The sequence below is a fragment of the Somniosus microcephalus genome, chromosome 6 (genome assembly GCF_052327205.1).
Source record: "Somniosus microcephalus isolate GS21.2 chromosome 6, FLI_Smic_1.0, whole genome shotgun sequence".
Lineage (NCBI taxonomy): Eukaryota > Metazoa > Chordata > Chondrichthyes > Squaliformes > Somniosidae > Somniosus > Somniosus microcephalus.
The window spans coordinates 145553432-145574609 of NC_140992.1; positions in this window are offsets into that span (position 1 = coordinate 145553432).

The following is a 21178-nucleotide window of genomic DNA, read 5'->3' on the forward strand; positions in this document are numbered from 1 at the left end:
TTATTGCTCTCTTACTGTGTCTCTGCTACTCTCTTACGGATTCTCTGTTACTCTCTTACTGTGTCTCTGTTACTCTCTTACTGTGTCTCTGTTACTTTCTTAATGTGTCTCTGTTACTCTCTTAATGTGTGTTTATTACTCTCTTGCTGTGTCTCTGTTACTCACTTACTGTGTCTCTGTTACTCACTTACTGTGTCCACGTTACTCTCTTACTGTGTCTCTATTACTCTCTTACTGTGTCTTTGTTACTCTCTTAGTGTGGCTCTGTTACTCTCTTACTGTGTCTCTGTTACTCTCTTACTCTGTCTTTATTACTCTCTTACTGTGTCTCTGTTACTCTCTTACTGTGTCTACGTTACTCTCTTACTTTGTCTCTGTTACTCTCTTACTCTGTCTTTGTTACTCTCTTAGTGTGGCTCTGTTACTCTCTTACTGTGCCTCTGTTACTCTCTTACTGTGTCTCTGTTATTCTCTTACTCTGTCTTTATTTCTCTCTTACTCTGTCTCTGTTACTCTCTTACTGTGTCTCTGTTACTCTCTTACTGTCTCTCTGTTACTCTCTTACTGTGTCTCTGTTACTCTCTTACTGTGTCTCTGTTATTCTTTTACTCTGTTTTATTACTCTCTTACTGTGTCTCTGTTACTCTCTTACTGTGTCTCTGTTACTCTCTTACTGCGTCTTTATTGCTCTCTTACTGTGTCTCTGTTACTCTCTTACTGTGTCTCTGTTACTCTCTTACTGTGTCTCTGGTACTCTCTGTCTGATTCTCTGTTACTCTCTTACTGTGTCTCTGTTACTCTCTTACTGTGTCTCTGTTACTCTCTTACTGTGTCTTTATTGCTCTCTTACTGTGTCTCTGCTACTCTCTTACGGATTCTCTGTTACTCTCTTACTGTGTCTCTGTTACTCTCTTACTGTGTCTCTGTTACTTTCTTAATGTGTCTGTTACTCTCTTACTGTGTGTTTATTACTCTCTTGCTGTGTCTCTGTTACTCACTTACTGTGTCTCTGTTACTCACTTACTGTGTCCACGTTACTCTCTTACTGTGTCTCTATTACTCTCTTACTGTGTCTTTGTTACTCTCTTAGTGTGGCTCTGTTACTCTCTTACTGTGTCTCTGTTACTCTCTTACTCTGTCTTTATTACTCTCTTACTGTGTCTCTGTTACTCTCTTACTGTGTTTCTGTTACTCTCTTACTGCGTCTTTATTGCTCTCTTACTGTGTCTCTGTTACTCTCTTACTGTGTCTCTGTTACTCTCTTACTGTGTCTCTGCTACTCTCTGTCTGATTCTCTGTTACTCTCTTACTGTGTCTCTGTTACTCTCTTACTGTGTCTCTGTTACTCTCTTACTGTGTCTTTATTGCTCTCTTACTGTGTCTCTGCTACTCTCTTACGGATTCTCTGTTACTCTCTTACTGTGTCTCTGTTACTCTCTTACTGTGTCTCTGTTACTTTCTTAATGTGTCTCTGTTACTCTCTTAATGTGTGTTTATTACTCTCTTGCTGTGTCTCTGTTACTCACTTACTGTGTCTCTGTTACTCACTTACTGTGTCCACGTTACTCTCTTACTGTGTCTCTATTACTCTCTTACTGTGTCTTTGTTACTCTCTTAGTGTGGCTCTGTTACTCTCTTACTGTGTCTCTGTTACTCTCTTACTCTGTCTTTATTACTCTCTTACTGTGTCTCTGTTACTCTCTTACTCTGTCTACGTTACTCTCTTACTTTGTCTCTGTTACTCTCTTACTCTGTCTTTGTTACTCTCTTAGTGTGGCTCTGCTACTCTCTTACTGTGCCTCTGTTACTCTCTTACTGTGTCTCTGTTATTCTCTTACTCTGTCTTTATTACTCTCTTACACTGTGTCTGTTACTCTCTTACTGTGTCTCTGTTACTCTCTTACTGTCTCTCTGTTACTCTCTTACTGTGTCTCTGTTACTCTCTTACTGTGTCTCTGTTACTCTCTTACTCTGTTTTATTACTCTGTTACTGTGTCTCTGTTACTCTCTTACTGTGTCTCTGTTACTCTCTTACTGCGTCTTTATTGCTCTCTTACTGTGTCTCTGTTACTCTCTTACTGTGTCTCTGTTACTCTCTTACTGTGTCTCTGGTACTCTCTGTCTGATTCTCTGTTACTCTCTTACTGTGTCTCTGTTACTCTCTTACTGTGTCTCTGTTACTCTCTTACTTTGTCTTTATTGCTCTCTTACTGTGTCTCTGCTACTCTCTTACGGATTCTCTGTTACTCTCTTACTGTGTCTCTGTTACTCTCTTACTGTGTCTCTGTTACTTTCTTAATGTGTCTGTTACTCTCTTACTGTGTGTTTATTACTCTCTTGCTGTGTCTCTGTTACTCACTTACTGTGTCTCTGTTACTCACTTACTGTGTCCACGTTACTCTCTTACTGTGTCTCTATTACACTCTTACTGTGTCTTTGTTACTCTCTTAGTGTGGCTCTGTTACTCTCTTACTGTGTCTCTGTTACTCTCTTACTCTGTCTTTATTACTCTCTTACTGTGTCTCTGTTACTCTCTTACTGTGTTTCTGTTACTCTCTTACTGTGTCTCTGTTACACTCTTACTGTGTCTTTATTAATCTCTTATTGTGTCTCTGTTACTCTCGTATTGTGTCATTATTAATCTCTTACTGAGTCTTTATTACTCTCTGACTGTGTCTCTGTTACTCTCTTACTGTGTCTCTGTTACTCTCTTACTGTGTCTCTGTTACTCTCTTACTGTGTCGCTGCTCTCTCTTAGTGTGTCTCTGTTACTCTCTTACTGTGTCTCTGTTACTCTCTTACTCTGTCTTTATTACTCTCTTACTGTGTCTCTGTTACTCTCTTACTGTGTTTCTGTTACTCTCTTACTGTGTCTCTGTTACACTCTTACTGTGTCTTTATTAATCTCTTACTGTGTCTCTGTTACTCTCGTATTGTGTCATTATAATCTCTTACTGAGTCTTTATTACTCTCTGACTGTGTCTCTGTTACTCTCTTACTGTGTCTCTGTTACTCTCTTTCTGTGTCTCTGTTACTCTCTTACAGAGTGTCTGTTACTCTCTTACTGTGTCTCTGTTATTCGCTTACTGTGTCTTTGTTACTCCCTTACTGTGTCTCTGTTACTCTCTTACTGTGTCTCTGCACTCTCTTACTTTGTCTCTGTTACTCTCTTACTGTGTCACTGTTACTCTCTTATTGTGTCTCTGTTACTCACTTACTGTGTCTCTGTTACTCTCTTACTGAGTCTCTGTTACTCTCTTACAGTTTCTCTGCTCTCTCTTACTCTGTCTCTGCTACTCTTTTACTGTGTCTCTGTTACTCTCTTACTTTTTCTCTGTTACTCTCTTAATGTGTCTCTGTTACTCTCTCACTGTGTTTCGGTTACTCTCGACTGTGTCTCTGTTATTCACTCACTGTGTCTTTGTTACTTTCTTATTGTGTCTCTGTTACTCCCTTACTGTGTCTCTGCACTCTCTTAGTGTGTCTCTGTTACTCTCTTACTGCGTCTCTGTTACTATCTTACTGTGTCTCTTTTACTCCCTTACTGTGTCTCTGTTACTCTCTCACAGTTTCTCTGTTACGCTCTTACTGTGTCTTTATTAATCTCTTACTGTGGCTCTGTTACTCTCTTACTGTGTCTCTGTTACTCTGTTACTGTGTCTCTATTACTTCCTTATTGTGTCTCTGTTACTCTCTTACTGTGTCTCTGCTCTCTCTTACTGTGTCTCTGTTACTCTCTTACTCTGTCTCTGTTACTCTCTCACTGTGTCTCTTTTACTCTCTTACTGTGTCTCTGTTACTCTCTTACTGTGTCTCTGTTACTCTCTTACTGTGTCTGTGTTACGCTCTTATTCTGTCTCTGTTACTCTCGTACTGTGTTTCGGTTCCTCTCTTACTGTGTCTCTGTCACTCTCTTACTCTGGCTCTGTTACTCTCTTACTGTGTCTCTGTTACTCTCTTACTGTGTCTCTGTTATTCTCTTTGTCTCTGTTCCTCTCTTACTATGTCTCTGTTACTCTCTTATTGTGTATCTGTTAGTCTCTTAAAGTGTCTCTGTTACTCTCTTACTGTGTCTCTGTTACTTTCTTATTGAGTGTCTGTTACTCTCTTACTGTGTCTCTGTTATTCACTTATTGTGTCTTTGTAACTCTCTTACTGTGTCTCTGTTATTTACTTACTGTGTCTTTGTAACTCTCTTACTGTGTCTCTGTTACTCTCTCACTGTGTCTCTGCTCTCTCTTACTTTGTCTCTGTTACTCTCTTACTGTGTCTCTGTTACTCTCTTATTGTGTCTCTGTTACTCTCTTACTGAGTCTCTGTTACTCTCTTACTGTGTCTCTGTTAGTCTCTCACTGTCTATGTTATTCACTTACTGTGTCTTTGTTACTCTCTTACTGTGTCTCTGTTACTCTCTAACTGTGTCTCTGCTCTCTCGTACTTTGTCTCTGCTACTCTTTTACTGTGTCTCTGTTACTCTCTTTCTGTTTCTCTGTTACTCTCTTACTGTGTCTCTGTTACTCTCTTACTGTGTTTCTGTTACTCTCTACTGTGTCTCTGTTATTCACTTACTGTGTCTTTGTTACTCTCTTACTGTGTCTCTGTTACTCTCTTACTGTGTCGCTGCTCTCTCTTAGTGTGTCTCTGTTACTCTCTTAGTGTGTCTCTGTTACTCTCTTACTGTGTCTCTGTTACTCTCTTACTGTGTTTCTGTTACTCTCTACTGTGTCTCTGTTATTCACTTACTGTGTCTTTGTTACTTTCTTACTGTGTCTCTGTTACTCTCTTACTGTGTCTCTGTTACTCTCTTACTGTGTCTCTGCTCTCTCTTACTTTGTCTCTATTACTCTCTTACTGTGTCTCTGTTACTCTCTTATTGTGTCTCTGTTACTCACTTACTGTGTCTCTGTTACTCTCTTAATCTGTTTTATTACTCTCTTACTGAGTCTCTGTTACTCTCTTACTGTGTCTCTGTTAGTCTCTTACTGTCTATGTTATTCACTTACTGTGTCCTTGTTACTCTCTTACTGTGTCTCTGTTACTCTCTTACTGTTTCTCTGCTCTCTCTTACTCTGTCCCTGCTACTCTTTTACTGTGTCTCTGTTACTCTCTTACTGTTTCTCTGTTACTCTCTTACTGTTTCTCTGTTACTCTCTCACTGTGTTTCGGTTACTCTCTACTGTGTCTCTGTTATTCACTTACTGTGTCTTTGTTACTTTCTTATTGTGTCTCTGTTCCTCTCTTACTGTGTCTCTGCATTCTCTTAGTGTGTCTCTGTTACTCTCTTACTGTGTCTCTGTTACTCTCTTACTGTGTCTCTTTTACTCCCTTACTGTGTCTCTGTTACTCTCTTACAGTTTCTCTGTTACGCTCTTACTGTGTCTTTATTAATCACTTACTGTGTCTCTGTTACTCTCCTATTGTGTCTCTGTTACTCTATTACTGTGTCTCTATTACTTCCTTATTGTGTCTCTGTTACTCTCTTACTGTTTCTCTGTTACTCTCTTACTGTGTCTCTTTTACTCTCTTACTGTGTCTCTGTTACTCTCTTACTGTGTCTCTGTTACTCTCTTATTGTGTGTTTATTACTCTCTTACTGTGTTTCTGTTACTCTCTTACTAGTCTCTGTTACTCTCTTACTGTGTCTCTGTTACTCTTTTACTCTGTCTTTATTAATCTCTTACTGTGTCTCTGTTACTCTCTTCCTGTGTCTTTATTACTCTCTTACTGTGTCTTTATTACTCTCTTACTGTGTCTCTGTTACTCTCTTACTGAGTCTCTGTTACTCTCTTACTGTGTCTCTGTTACTCTCTTACTTTGTCTCTGTTACTCTCTTACTATTTCTTTGTTTGTCTCTTACTGTGTCTTTATTACTCCCTTACTGTGTCTCTGCTCTCTCTTACTCTGTTTCCGTTTCTCTCTAACTGTGTCTCTGTTAAACTCTTACTCTGTCTCTGTTATTCTCGTACTGTGTTTCTGTTACTCTCTTACTGTGTCTACGTTACTCTCTTACTGTGTCTCTGTTACTCTCTGACTGTGACTCTTTTACTCTCTTACTGTGTCTCTGTTACTTTCTTATTGTGTCTGAGTTACTCTCTTACTGTGTCTCGGTTACTCTCTTATTGTGTCTCTGTTACTCTCTTAAAGTGTCTCTATTACTCTCTTATTTTGTCTTTGTTACTCTCTTACTTTGTCACTGTTACTCTCTTACTGTGTCTCTGTTATGCTCTTACTCTGTCTCTGTTACTCTCGTACTGTGCTTCAGTTCCTCTCTTACTGTGTCTCTGTTACTCTCTTACTCTGGCTCTGTTACTCTCTTACTGTGTTACTGTTACTCACTTAGTGTGCCTCTGTTACTTTTTTACTGTGTCTCTGTTACTCTCTTACTGTGTGTTTATTACTCTCTTGCTGTGTCTCTGTTACTCACTTACTGTGTCTCTGTTACTCTCTTACTGTGTCTACGTTACTCTCTTACTGTGTCTCTGTTACTCTCTTACTGTGTCATTGTTACTCTCTTAGTGTGGCTCTGTTACTCTCTTACTGTGTCTCTGTTACTCTCTTACTCTGTCTTTATTACTCTCTTACTGTGTCTCTGTTACTCTCTTACTGTGTTTCTGTTACTCTCTTACTGTGTCTCTGTTACACTCTTACTGTGTCTTTATTAATCTCTTACTGTGTCTCTGTTACTCTCGTATTGTGTCGTTATTAATCTCTTGCTGAGTCTTTATTACTCTCTTACTGTGTCTCTGTTACTCTCTTACTGTGTCTCTGTTACTCTCTTACTGTGTCTCTGTTACTCTCTTACGGTGTCTCTATTACTGTCTTACTGTGTCTTTGTTACTCTCTTAATGTCTTTCTGTTACTCTCTTACTGTGTCTCTGTTACTCTCTTACTGTGCCTCTGTTACTCTCTTACTTTGTCTCTGTTACTCTCTTATTATTCTTTGTTTGTCTCTTACTGTGTCTTTATTACTCCCTTACTGTGTCTCTGCTCTCTCTTACTCTGTTTCCGTTTCTCTCTAACTGTGTCTCTGTTAAACTCTTACTCTGTCTCTGTTATTCTCGTACTGTGTTTCTGTTACTCTCTTACTGTGTCTACGTTACTCTCTTACTGTGTCTCTATTACTTCCTTATTGTGTCTCTGTTACTCTCTTACTGTTTCTCTGTTACTCTCTTACTGTGTCTCTTTTACTCTCTTACTGTGTCTCTGTTACTCTCTTACTGTGTCTCTGTTACTCTCTTATTGTGTGTTTATTACTCTCTTACTGTGTTTCTGTTACTCACTTACTGTGTCTCTGTTACTCTCTTTCTGTGTCTACTTCACTCTCTTACTTTGTATCTGTTACTCTCTTACTGTGTCTTTGTTACTTTCTTAGTGTGGCTCTGTTAATCTCTTACTGTGTCTCTATTACTCTCTTACTGTGTCTCTGTTACTCTCTTACTCTGTTTTATTACTCTCTTACTGTGGCTCTGTTACTCTCTTACTAGTCTCTGTTACTCTCTTACTGTGTCTCTGTTACTCTTTTACTCTGTCTTTATTAATCTCTTACTGTGTCTCTGTTACTCTCTTCCTGTGTCTTTATTACTCTCTTACTGTGTCTTTATTACTCTCTTACTGTGTCTCTGTTACTCTCTTACTGAGTCTCTGTTACTCTCTTACTGTGTCTCTGTTACTCTCTTACTTTGTCTCTGTTACTCTCTTACTATTTCTTTGTTTGTCTCTTACTGTGTCTTTATTACTCCCTTACTGTGTCTCTGCTCTCTCTTACTCTGTTTCCGTTTCTCTCTAACTGTGTCTCTGTTAAACTCTTACTCTGTCTCTGTTATTCTCGTACTGTGTTTCTGTTACTCTCTTACTGTGTCTACGTTACTCTCTTACTGTGTCTCTGTTACTCTCTGACTGTGACTCTTTTACTCTCTTACTGTGTCTCTGTTACTTTCTTATTGTGTCTGAGTTACTCTCTTACTGTGTCTCGGTTACTCTCTTATTGTGTCTCTGTTACTCTCTTAAAGTGTCTCTATTACTCTCTTATTTTGTCTTTGTTACTCTCTTACTTTGTCACTGTTACTCTCTTACTGTGTCTCTGTTATGCTCTTACTCTGTCTCTGTTACTCTCGTACTGTGCTTCAGTTCCTCTCTTACTGTGTCTCTGTTACTCTCTTACTCTGGCTCTGTTACTCTCTTACTGTGTTACTGTTACTCACTTAGTGTGCCTCTGTTACTTTTTTACTGTGTCTCTGTTACTCTCTTACTGTGTGTTTATTACTCTCTTGCTGTGTCTCTGTTACTCACTTACTGTGTCTCTGTTACTCTCTTACTGTGTCTACGTTACTCTCTTACTGTGTCTCTGTTACTCTCTTACTGTGTCATTGTTACTCTCTTAGTGTGGCTCTGTTACTCTCTTACTGTGTCTCTGTTACTCTCTTACTCTGTCTTTATTACTCTCTTACTGTGTCTCTGTTACTCTCTTACTGTGTTTCTGTTATTCTCTTACTGTGTCTCTGTTACACTCTTACTGTGTCTTTATTAATCTCTTACTGTGTCTCTGTTACTCTCGTATTGTGTCGTTATTAATCTCTTGCTGAGTCTTTATTACTCTCTTACTGTGTCTCTGTTACTCTCTTACTGTGTCTCTGTTACTCTCTTACTGTGTCTCTGTTACTCTCTTACGGTGTCTCTATTACTGTCTTACTGTGTCTTTGTTACTCTCTTAATGTCTTTCTGTTACTCTCTTACTGTGTCTCTGTTACTCTCTTACTGTGCCTCTGTTACTCTCTTACTTTGTCTCTGTTACTCTCTTATTATTCTTTGTTTGTCTCTTACTGTGTCTTTATTACTCCCTTACTGTGTCTCTGCTCTCTCTTACTCTGTTTCCGTTTCTCTCTAACTGTGTCTCTGTTAAACTCTTACTCTGTCTCTGTTATTCTCGTACTGTGTTTCTGTTACTCTCTTACTGTGTCTACGTTACTCTCTTACTGTGTCTCTGTTACTCTCTGACTGTGACTCTTTTACTCTCTTACTGTGTCTCTGTTACTTTCTTATTGTGTCTGAGTTACTCTCTTACTGTGTCTTGGTTACTCTCTTATTGTGTCTCTGTTACTCTCTTAAAGTGTCTCTATTACTCTCTTATTTTGTCTTTGTTACTCTCTTACTTTGTCACTGTTACTCTCTTACTGTGTCTCTGTTACGCTCTTACTCTGTCTCTGTTACTCTCGTACTGTGCTTCAGTTCCTCTCTTACTGTGTCTCTGTTACTCTCTTACTCTGGCTCTGTTACTCTCTTACTGTGTTACTGTTACTCTCTTAGTGTGTCTCTGTTACACTCTTACTGTGCCTCTGTTACTCTAATACTGTGTCTTTATTACTCTCTTATTGTGTCTTTATTACTCTCTTACTCTGTCTCGGTTACTCTCTTACTGTGTTTCACTTACTCTCTTATTGTGTCTCTGTTACTCTCTTACTGTGTCTCTGTTAATCTTTTAATATGTCTCTGTTACTCTCTTACTGTGTCTCTGTTATTCTCTTACTTCTTCCCTGTTACTCTCTTACTATGTCTCTGTTACTCACTCACTGTGTCTGTGTTACTATCTTATTGTGTCTCTGTTACTCTCTTACTGTGTCTTTATTACTCTCTTACTGTGTTTTTATTACTCTCTTACTGTGTCCCTGTTACTCTCTTATTTTATCACTGTTACTCTTACTGTGTCTCGGTTGTTCTCTTACTGTGTCTCTGTAACTCTCTTACTGTGTCTCTGTTCCTCTCTTACAGTGTCTCAGTTACTCTCTTACTGTGCCTCTGTTACTCTCTTACTGAGTGTCTGTCACTCTCTTACTTTGTCTCTCTTACTCTCTTACTGTGTCTCTGTTGTTCTCTTACTGTGTCTCTGTTACTCTCGTACTGTGTCTCTGTTATTCTCTTTGTTTCTGTTCCTCTCTTACTGTGTCTCCGTTACTCTCTTATTGTGTATCTGTTAATCGCTTAAAGTGTCTCTGTTACTCTCTTACTGTGTCTCTGTTACTCTCTTACTGAGTCTCTGTTACTCTCTTACTGTGTCTCTGTTACTTTCTTATTGTGTCTGAGTTACTCTCTTACTGTGTCTCGGTTACTCTCTTACTGTGTCTCAGTTACTCTCTTATTGTGTCTCTGTTACTCTCTTAAAGTGTCTCTATTTCTCTCTTATTTTGTCTTTGTTACTCTCTTACCTTGTCACTGTTACTCTCTTACTGTGTCTCTGTTACGCTCTTACTCTGTCTCTGTTACTCTCGTACTGTGCTTCAGTTCCTCTCTTACTGTGTCTCTGTTACTCTCTTACTCTGGCTCTGATACTCTCTTACTGTGTTACTGTTACTCTCTTAGTGTGTCTCTGTTACTCTCTTACTGTGTCTCTGTTACTCTCATACTGTGTCTTTATTGCTCTCTTATTGTGTCTTTATTACTCTCGTACTCTGTCTCTGTTACTCTCTTACTGTGTCTCACTTACTCTCTTACTGTGTCTCTGTTAATCTCTTACTGTGTCTCTGTTAATCTTTTAATATGTCTCTGTTACTCTCTTACTGTGTCTCTGTTATTCTCTTACTTCTTCCCTGTTACTCTCTTACTATGTCTCTGTTACTCCCTCACTGTGTCTGTGTTACTATCTTATTGTGTCTCTGTTACTCTCTTACTGTGCCTTTATTACTCTCTTACTGTGTTTTTATTACTCTCTTACTGTGTCTCTGTTACTCTCTTACTGTGTCTCTGTTCCTCTCTTACAGTGTCTCTGTTACTCTCTTACTGTGCCTCTGTTACTCTCTTACTGAGTCTCTGTTACTCTCTTACTTTGTCTCTGTTACTCTCTTATTATTCTTTGTTTGTCTCTTACTGTGTCTTTATTACTCCCTTACTGTGTCTCTGCTCTCTCTTACTCTGTTTCCGTTTCTCTCTAACTGTGTCTCTGTTAAACTCTTACTCTGTCTCTGTTATTCTCGTACTGTGTTTCTGTTACTCTCTTACTGTGTCTACGTTACTCTCTTACTGTGTCTCTGTTACTCTCTGACTGTGACTCTTTTACTCTCTTACTGTGTCTCTGTTACTTTCTTATTGTGTCTGAGTTACTCTCTTACTGTGTCTCGGTTACTCTCTTATTGTGTCTCTGTTACTCTCTTAAAGTGTCTCTATTACTCTCTTATTTTGTCTTTGTTACTCTCTTACTTTGTCACTGTTACTCTCTTACTGTGTCTCTGTTACGCTCTTACTCTGTCTCTGTTACTCTCGTACTGTGCTTCAGTTCCTCTCTTACTGTGTCTCTGTTACTCTCTTACTCTGGCTCTGTTACTCTCTTACTGTGTTACTGTTACTCTCTTAGTGTGTCTCTGTTACTCTCTTACTGTGCCTCTGTTACTCTAATACTGTGTCTTTATTACTCTCTTATTGTGTCTTTATTACTCTCTTACTCTGTCTCGGTTAATCTCTTACTGTGTTTCACTTACTCTCTTATTGTGTCTCTGTTACTCTCTTACTGTGTCTCTGTTAATCTTTTAATATGTCTCTGTTACTCTCTTACTGTGTCTCTGTTATTCTCTTACTTCTTCCCTGTTACTCTCTTACTATGTCTCTGTTACTCCCTCACTGTGTCTGTGTTACTATCTTATTGTGTCTCTGTTACTCTCTTACTGTGTCTTTATTACTCTCTTACTGTGTTTTTATTACTCTCTTACTGTGTCCCTGTTACTCTCTTATTTTATCTCTGTTACTCTTACTGTGTCTCGGTTGTTCTCTTACTGTGTCTCTGTAACTCTCTTACTGTGTCTCTGTTCCTCTCTTACAGTGTCTCAGTTACTCTCTTACTGTGCCTCTGTTACTCTCTTACTGAGTCTCTGTCACTCTCTTACTTTGTCTCTCTTACTCTCTTACTGTGTCTCTGTTGTTCTCTTACTGTGTCTCTGTTACTCTCGTAATGTGTCTCTGTTATTCTCTTTGTTTCTGTTCCTCTCTTACTGTGTCTCCGTTACTCTCTTATTGTGTATCTGTTAATCGCTTAAAGTGTCTCTGTTACTCTCTTACTGTGTCTCTGTTACTCTCTTACTGAGTCTCTGTTACTCTCTTACTGTGTCTCTGTTACTTTCTTATTGTGTCTGAGTTACTCTCTTACTGTGTCTCGGTTACTCTCTTACTGTGTCTCAGTTACTCTCTTATTGTGTCTCTGTTACTCTCTTAAAGTGTCTCTATTTCTCTCTTATTTTGTCTTTGTTACTCTCTTACCTTGTCACTGTTAATCTCTTACTGTGTCTCTGTTACGCTCTTACTCTGTCTCTGTTACTCTCGTACTGTGCTTCAGTTCCTCTCTTACTGTGTCTCTGTTACTCTCTTACTCTGGCTCTGATACTCTCTTACTGTGTTACTGTTACTCTCTTAGTGTGTCTCTGTTACTCTCTTACTGTGTCTCTGTTACTCTCATACTGTGTCTTTATTGCTCTCTTATTGTGTCTTTATTACTCTCGTACTCTGTCTCTGTTACTCTCTTACTGTGTCTCATTTACTCTCTTACTGTGTCTCTGTTAATCTCTTACTGTGTCACTGTTAATCTTTTAATATGTCTCTGTTACTCTCTTACTGTGTCTCTGTTATTCTCTTACTTCTTCCCTGTTACTCTCTTACTATGTCTCTGTTACTCCCTCACTGTGTCTGTGTTACTATCTTATTGTGTCTCTGTTACTCTCTTACTGTGCCTTTATTACTCTCTTACTGTGTTTTTATTACTCTCTTACTGTGTCTCTGTTACTCTCTTACTGTGTCTCTGTTCCTCTCTTACAGTGTCTCTGTTACTCTCTTACTGTGCCTCTGTTACTCTCTTACTGAGTCTCTGTTACTCTCTTACTGTGTCTCTGTTACTCTCTTACTGAGTCTCTGTTACTCTCTTACTGTTTCTCTGTTACTCTCTACTGTGTCTCTGTTATTCACTTACTGTGTCTTTGTTACTCCCTTACTGTGTCTCTGTTTCTCTCTTACTGTGTCTCTGCTCTCTCTTCCTGTGTCTCTGTTACTCTCTTACTGTGTCTCTGTTACTCTCTTACTGTGTCTCTGTTACTCTCTTACTGTGTCTCTGTTACTTTCTTACTGTGTCTCTGTTACTCTCTTACTGTGTCTTTATTACTCTCTTACTGAGTCTCTGTTACTCTTTACTCTGTCTCTCTTACTCTCTTACTGTGTCTCTGTTACTCTCTTACTGTGTCTCTGTTACTATCTTATTTTGTCTCTGTTACTTCCTTACTGTGTCTCGGTTGCTCTCTTACTGTGTCTCTGTTACTCTCTTACTGTGTCTCTGCTCTCTCTTACTGTGTGTCTTTTACTCTCTTACTGTGTCTCTGTTACTCTCTCACTGTGTCTCTTTTACTCTCTTACTGTGTCTCTGTTACTCTCTTACTGTGTCTCTGTTACTCTCTTATTGTGTCTCTGTTACTCTCTTATTGTGTGTTTATTACTCTCTTACTGTGTCTGTGTAACTCACTTACTGTGTCTCTGTTACTCTCTTACTGTGTCTACGTTACTCTCTTACTTTGTCTCTGTTACTCTCTTACTGTGTCTTTGTTACTCTATTAGTGTGGCTCTGTTACTCTCTTACTGCGCCTCTGTTACTCTCTTACTGTGTCTCTGTTACTCTCTTACTCTGTCTTTATTACTCTCTTACTCTGTCTCTGTTACTCTCTTACTGTGTCTCTGTTACTCTCTTACTGTCTCTCTGTTACTCCCTTATTGTGTCTCTGTTACTCTCTTACTGTGTCTCCGTTACTCTCTTACTCTGTTTTATTACTTTCTTACTGTGTCTCTGTTACTCTCTTACTGTGTCTCTGTTACTCTCTTACTGTGTCTCTGCTACTCTCTTTCTGTGTCTCTGTTACTCTCTTATTACTCTGTTTTATTACTCTCTTACTGTGTCTCTGTTACTCTCTTACTGTGTCTCTGTTACTCTCTTACTGTGTCTCTGTTACTCTCTTACTGTGTCTCTGTTACTCTCTTACTGTGTCTCTATTACTCTCTTATTACTCTGTTTTATTACTCTCTTACTGTGTCTCTGTTACACTCTTACTGTGTCTCTGTTACTCTCTTACTGTGTCTCTGTTACTCTCTTATTCTGTCTTAATTAATCTCTTATTGTGTCTCTGTTACTCTCTTACTGTGTCTCTGTCATTCTCTTAGTATGTCATTATTACTCTCTTACTGTGTCTTTATTACTCTCTTAATGTGTCTCTGTTACTCTCTTACTGTGTCTCTGCTACTCTCTTACTGATTCTCCGTTACTCTCTTACTGTGTCTCTGTTACTCTCTTACTGTGTCTTTATTACTCTCTTACTGTGTCTTTATTACTGTCTTACTGTGTCTCTGTTACTCTCTTACTGTGTCTCTGCTACTCTCTTACGGATTCTCTGTTACTCTCTTACTGTGTCTCTGTTACTCTCTTACTGTGTCTCTGTTACTCACTTACTTTGCCTCTGTTACTCTCTTACTGTGTCTCTGCTCTGTCTTACTGTGTCTCTGTTACTCTCTTACTGTGACTCTGTTACTCTTTACTGTGTCTCTGTTACTCTCTTACTGTGTCTTTATTACTCTCTTACTGTGACTCTGTTACTCTTTACTGTGTCTCTGTTACTCTCTTACTGTGTCTCTGGTACTCTCTTACTGTGTCTCTGTTGCTCTCTTATTTTGTCTTTGTTACTTCCTTACTGTGTCTCTGTTGCTCTCTTACTGTGTCTCTGTTTCTCTCATACTGTTTCTCTGTTATTCTCTTACTGTGTCTTTATTAATCTCTTACTGTTTCTCTGTTACTCTCTTACTGTGTCTCTGTTACTCTCTTACTGTGTCTCTGTTACTCTCTTACTGTGTTTCTGTTACACTTTACTCTGTCTTTATTACTCTCTTACTGTGTCTCTGTTACTCTCTTACTGTGTCTCTGTTACTCACTTACTGTGTCTCTCTTACTCTCTTACTGTGTCTCTGTTACTCTCTTACAGTGTCTCGGTTACACTCTTACTGTGTCCCTGTTACTCTCTTACTGTGTCTCTGTTAATCTCTTACTGTGTCCCTGTTACTCTCTTACTCTGTCTTTATTACTCTCTTACTGTGTCTCTGTTACACTCTTACTGTGTCCCTGTTACTCTCTTACTGTGTCTCTGTTACACTCTTACTGTGTCTTTATTAATCTCTTACTGTGTCTCTGTTACTCTCTTACTATATCTCTGTTCCTCTCTTAATCTGTCTTTATTACTCTCTTACTCTGTCTTTATTACTCTCGTACCGTGTCTCTGTTACTCTCTTACTGTGTCTCTGCTACTCTCTTACTGATTCTCTGTTACTCTCTTACTGTGTCTCTGTTACTCTCTTATTGTGTCTCTGTTACTCACTTACTTTGCCTCTGTTACTCTCTTACTGTGTCTCTGCTCTGTCTTACTGTGTCTCTGTTACTCTCTTACTGTGTCTCTGTTACTCTCTTACTGTGTCTCTGTTACTCACTTACTTTGCCTCTGTTACTCTCTTACTGTGTCTCTGCTCTGTCTTACTGTGTCTCTGTTACTCTCTTGCTGTGTCTACGTTACTCTCTTACTTTGTCTTTGTTACTCTCTTACTGTGTCTTTGTTACTCTCTTAGTGTGGCTCTGTTACTCTCTTACTGTGCCTCTGTTACTCTCTTACTGTGTCTCTTTCACTCTCTTACTCTGTTTTTATTACTCTCTTACCCTGTCTCTGTTACTCTCTTACTGTGTCTCTGTTACTATCTTACTGTGTCTCTGTTACTCTCTTACTGTGTCTCTGTTACTGTCTTACTGTGTCTCTGTTACTCTCTTACTGTGTCTCTGTTACTCTCTTATTCTGTCTTAATTAATCTCTTACTGTGTCTCTGTTACTCTCTTTCTGTGTCTCTGTCACTCTCTTAGTTTGTCATTATTACTCTCTTACTGTGTCTTTATTACTCTCTTACTGTGTCTCTGTTACTCTCTTACTGTGTCTCTGCTACTCTCTTACTGATTCTCTGTTACTCTCTTACTGTGTCTCTGTTACTCCCTTACTGTGTCTTTACTACTCTCTTACTGTGTCTTTATTACTGTCTTACTGTGTCTCTGTTACTCTCTTACTGTGTCTCTGCTACTCTCTTATGGATTCTCTGTTACTCTCTTACTGTGTCTCTGTTACTCTCTTACTGTGTCTCTGTTACTCACTTACTTTGCCTCTGTTACTCTCTTACTGTGTCTCTGCTCTGTCTTACTGTGTCTCTGTTACTCTCTTACTGTGTCTCTGTTACTCTCTTACTGTGTCTCTGTTACTCTCTTACTGTGTCTCTGTTAATGTCTTACTGTGTCTCTGTTACTCTCTTACTGTGTCTTTATTACTCTCTTACTGTGACTCTGTTACTCTTTACTGTGTCTCTGTTACTCTCTTACTGTGTCTCTGGTACTCTCTTACTGTGTCTCTGTTTCTCTCTTATTTTGTCTTTGTTACTTCCTTACTGTGTCTCTGTTGCTCTCTTACTGTGTCTCTGTTTCTCTCTTACTGTTTCTCTGTTATTCTCTTACTGTGTCTTTATTAATCTCTTACTGTTTCTCTGTTACTCTCTTACTGTGTCTCTGTTACTCTCTTACTGTGTCTCTGTTACTCTCTTACTGTGTTTCTGTTACACTTTACTCTGTTTTTATTACTCTCTTACTGTGTCTCTGTTACTCTCTTACTGTGTCTCTGTTACTCACTCACTGTGTCTCTCTTACTCTCTTACTGTGTCTCTGTTACTCTCTTACAGTGTCTCGGTTACACTCTTACTGTGTCCCTGTTACTCTCTTACTGTGTCTCTGTTAATCTCTTAGTGTGTCCCTGTTACTCTCTTACTCTGTCTTTATTACTCTCTTACTGTGTCTCTGTTACTCTCTTACTGTGTCCCTGTTACTCTCTTACTGTGTCTCTATTACATTCTTACTGTGTCTTTATTAATCTCTTACTGTGTCTCTGTTACTCTCTTACTATATCTCTGTTCCTCTCTTAATCTGTCTTTATTACTCTCTTACTCTGTCTTTATTACTCTCTTACCGTGTCTCTGTTACTCTCTTACTGTGTCTCTGCTACTCTCTTACTGTGTTTCTGTTACTCCCTTACTGTGACTTTGTTACTCTCTTACTGTGTCTCTGTTACTCTCTTACTTTGTCTCTGTTGCTTTCTTACTGTGTCTATGTTACTCTCTTTCTGTGTCTCTGTTACGCTCTTACTCTGTCTCTGTTGCTCTCATACTGTGTTTCGGTTCCTCTCTTACTGTGTCTCTGTTACTCTCTTACTGAGTCGTCTCTGTTACTCTCTTACTGTGCCTCTGTTACTCTCTTACTGTGTCTCTGTTATTCACTTACTGTGTCTTTGTTACTCTCTTACTATGTCTCTGTTACTCTCTTACTGTGTCTCTGTTACTCTCTTACTGAGTCTCTGTTACACTTTTACTGTTTCTCTGTTACTCTCTTACTGTGTCTCTGTTAGTCTCTTACTGTGTCTCTGTTACTCTCTACTGTGTCTCTGTTATTCACTTACTGTGTCTTTGTTACTCTCTTACTGTGTCTCTGTTACTCTCTTACTGTGTCTCTGCTCTCTCTTACTGTGTGTCTTTTACTCTCTTACTGTGTCTCTGTTACTCTCTCACTGTGTCTCTTTTACTCTCTTACTGTGTCTCTGTTACTCTCTTACTGTGTCTCTGTTACTCTCTTATTGTGTCTCTGTTACTCTCTTATTGTGTGTTTATTACTCTCTTACTGTGTCTGTGTAACTCACTTACTGTGTCTCTGTTACTCTCTTACTGTGTCTACGTTACTCTCTTACTTTGTCTCTGTTACTCTCTTACTGTGTCTTTGTTACTCTCTTAGTGTGGCTCTGTTACTCTCTTACTGTGCCTCTGTTACTCTCTTACTGTGTCTCTGTTACTCTCTTACTCTGTCTTTATTACTCTCTTACTCTGTCTCTGTTACTCTCTTACTGTGTCTCTGTTACTCTCTTACTGTCTCTCTGTTACTCTCTTACTGTGTCTCTGTTACTCTCTTACTGTGTCTCTGTTACTCTCTTACTCTGTTTTATTACTCTCTTACTGTGTCTCTGTTACTCTCGTACTGTGTCTCTGTTACTCTCTTACTGTGTCTCTGCTACTCTCTTTCTGATTCTCTGTTACTCTCTTACTGTGTCTCTGTTACTCTCTTACTGTGTCTCTGTTACTCTCTTACTGTGTCTCTGCTACTCTCTTTCTGATTCTCTGTTACTCTCTTACTGTGTCTCTGTTACTCTCTTACTGTGTCTCTGTTACTCTCTTACGGATTCTCTGTTACTCTCTTACTGTGTCTCTGTTACTCTCTTACTGTGTCTCTGTTACTTTCTTACTGTGTCTCTGTTACTCTCTTACTGTGTGTTTATTACTCTCTTGCTGTGTCTCTGTTACTCACTTAATGTGTCTCTGTTACTCACTTACTGTGTCCACGTTACTCTCTTACTCTGTCTCTATTACTCTCTTACTGTGTCTTTGTTACTCTCTTAGTGTGGCTCTGTTACTCTCTTACTGTGTCTCTGTTACTCTCTTACTCTGTCTTTATTACTCTCTTATTGTGTCTCTGCTACTCTCTTACTGTGTTTCTGTTACTCTCTGACTGTGTCTCTGTTACACTCTTACTGTGTCTTTATTAATCTCTGACTGTGTCTCTGTTACTCTCGTATTGTGTCGTTATTAATCTCTTACTGAGTCTTTATTACTCTCGTATTGTGTCATTATTAATCTCTTACTGTGTCTCTGTTACTCTCGTATTGTGTCATTATTAATCTCTTACTGAGTCTTTATTACTCTCTGACTGTGTCTCTGTTACTCTCTTACTGTGTCTCTGTTACTCTCTTCCTGTGTCTCTGTTACTCTCTTACGGTGTCTCTATTACTCTCTTACTGTGTCTTTGTTACTCTCTTAATGTCTTTCTGTTACTCTCTTACTGTGTCTCTGTTACTCTCTTACTGTGTCTCTGTTACTCTCTTACTTTGTCTCTGTTACTCTCTTACTATTTCTTTGTTAGTCTCTTACTGTGTCTTTATTACTCCCTTACTGTGTCTCTGCTCTCTCTTACTCTGTTTCCGTTACTCTCTATCTGTGTCTCTGTTAAACTCTTACTCTGTTTCTGTTATTCTCGTACTGTGTTTCTGTTACTCTCTTACTGGGTCTACGTTACTCTCTTACTGTGTCTCTGTTACTTTCTGACTGTGACTCTGTTACTCTTTACTGTGTCTCTGTTACTCTCTTACTGTGTCTCTGGTACTCTCTTACTGTGTCTCTGTTACTCTCTTATTTTGTCTTTGTTACTTCCTTACTGTGTCTCTGTTGCTCTCTTACTGTGTCTCTGTTTCTCTCTTACTGTTTCTCTGTTATTCTCTTACTGTGTCTTTATTAATCTCTTACTGTTTCTCTGTTACTCTCTTACTGTGTCTCTGTTACTCTCTTACTGTGTCTCTGTTACTCTCTTACTGTGTTTCTGTTACACTTTACTCTGTCTTTATTACTCTCTTACTGTGTCTCTGTTACTCTCTTACTGTGTCTCTGTTACTCACTTACTGTGTCTCTCTTACTCTCTTACTGTGTCTCTGTTACTCTCTTACAGTGTCTCGGTTACACTCTTACTGTGTCTCTGTTACTCTCTTACTGTGTCTCTGTTACTCTCTTACTGTGTCTCTGTTACTCTCTTACTCTGACTTTATTACTCTCTTACTGTGTCTCTGTTACTCTCTTACTATATGTCTGTTACTCTCTTAATCTGTCTTTATTACTCTCTTACTCTGTCTTTATTAATCCCTTACCTTGTCTCTGTTACTCTCTTACTGTGTCTCTGCTACTCTCTTACTGTGTCTCTGTTACTCCCTTACTGTGACTTTGTTACTCTCTTACTGTGTCTCTGTTACTCTCTTACTTTGTCTCTGTTACTTTCTTACTGTGTCTATGTTACTCTCTTTCTGTGTCTCTGTTACGCTCTTACTCTGTCTCTGTTGCTCTCATACTGTGTTTCGGTTCCTCTCTTACTGTGTCTCTGTTACTCTCTTACTGAGTCTCTGTTACTCTCTTACTGTGCCTCTGTTATTCTCTTACTGTGTCTCTGTTATTCACTTACTGTGTCTTTGTTACTCTCTTACTATGTCTCTGTTACTCTCTTACTGTGTCTCTGTTACACTCTTACTGTGTCTCTGTTACTCTCTACTGTGTCTCTGTTATTCACTTACTGTGTCTTTGTTACTCTCTAACTGTGTCTCTGTTATTCTCTTACTGTGTCTCTGCTCTCTCTTACTGTGTCTCTGTTACTCTCTTACTGTGTCTCTGTTACTCTCTCACTGTGTCTCTTTTACTCTCTTACAGTGTCTCTGTTACTCTCTTACTGTGTCTCTGTTACTCTCTTACTGTATCTCTGTTACTCTCTTATTGTGTGTTTATTACTCTCTTACTGTGTCTGTGTAACTCACTTACTGTGTCTCTGTTACTCTCTTACTGTGTCTACGTTACTCTCTTACTTTGTCTCTGTTACTCTCTTCCTCTTTCTTTGTTACTCTCTTAGTGTGGCTCTGTTACTCTCTTACTGTGCCTCTGTTACTCTCTTACTGTGTCTCTGTTACTCTCTTACTCTGTCTTTATTACTCTCTTACTCTGTCTCTGTTACTCTCTTACTGTGTCTCTGTTACTCTCTTACTGTGTCTCTGCTCTTTCTTACTGTGTCTCTGTTACTCTCTTACTGTGTCTCTGTTACTCTCTCACTGTGTCTCTTTTACTCTCTTACTGTGTCTCTGTTACTCTCTTACTGTGTCTCTGTTACTCTCTTATTGTGTCTCTATTACTCTCTTATTGTGTGTTTATTACTCTCTTACGGTGTCTGTGTAACTCACTTACTGTGTCTCTGTTACTCTCTTACTGTGTCTACGTTACTCTCTTACTTTGTCTCTGTTACTCTCTTACTGTGTCTTTGTTACTCTCTTAGTGTGGCTCTGTTACTCTCTTACTGTGCCTCTGTTACTCTCTTACTGTGTCTCTGTTACTCTCTTTCTGTCTCTCTGTTACTCTCTTACTGTGTCTCTGTTACTCTCTTACTCTGTTTTATTACTCTCTTACTGTGTCTCTGTTACTCTCTTACTGTGTCTCTGTTACTCTCTTACTGTGTCTCTGCTACTCTCTTTCTGAT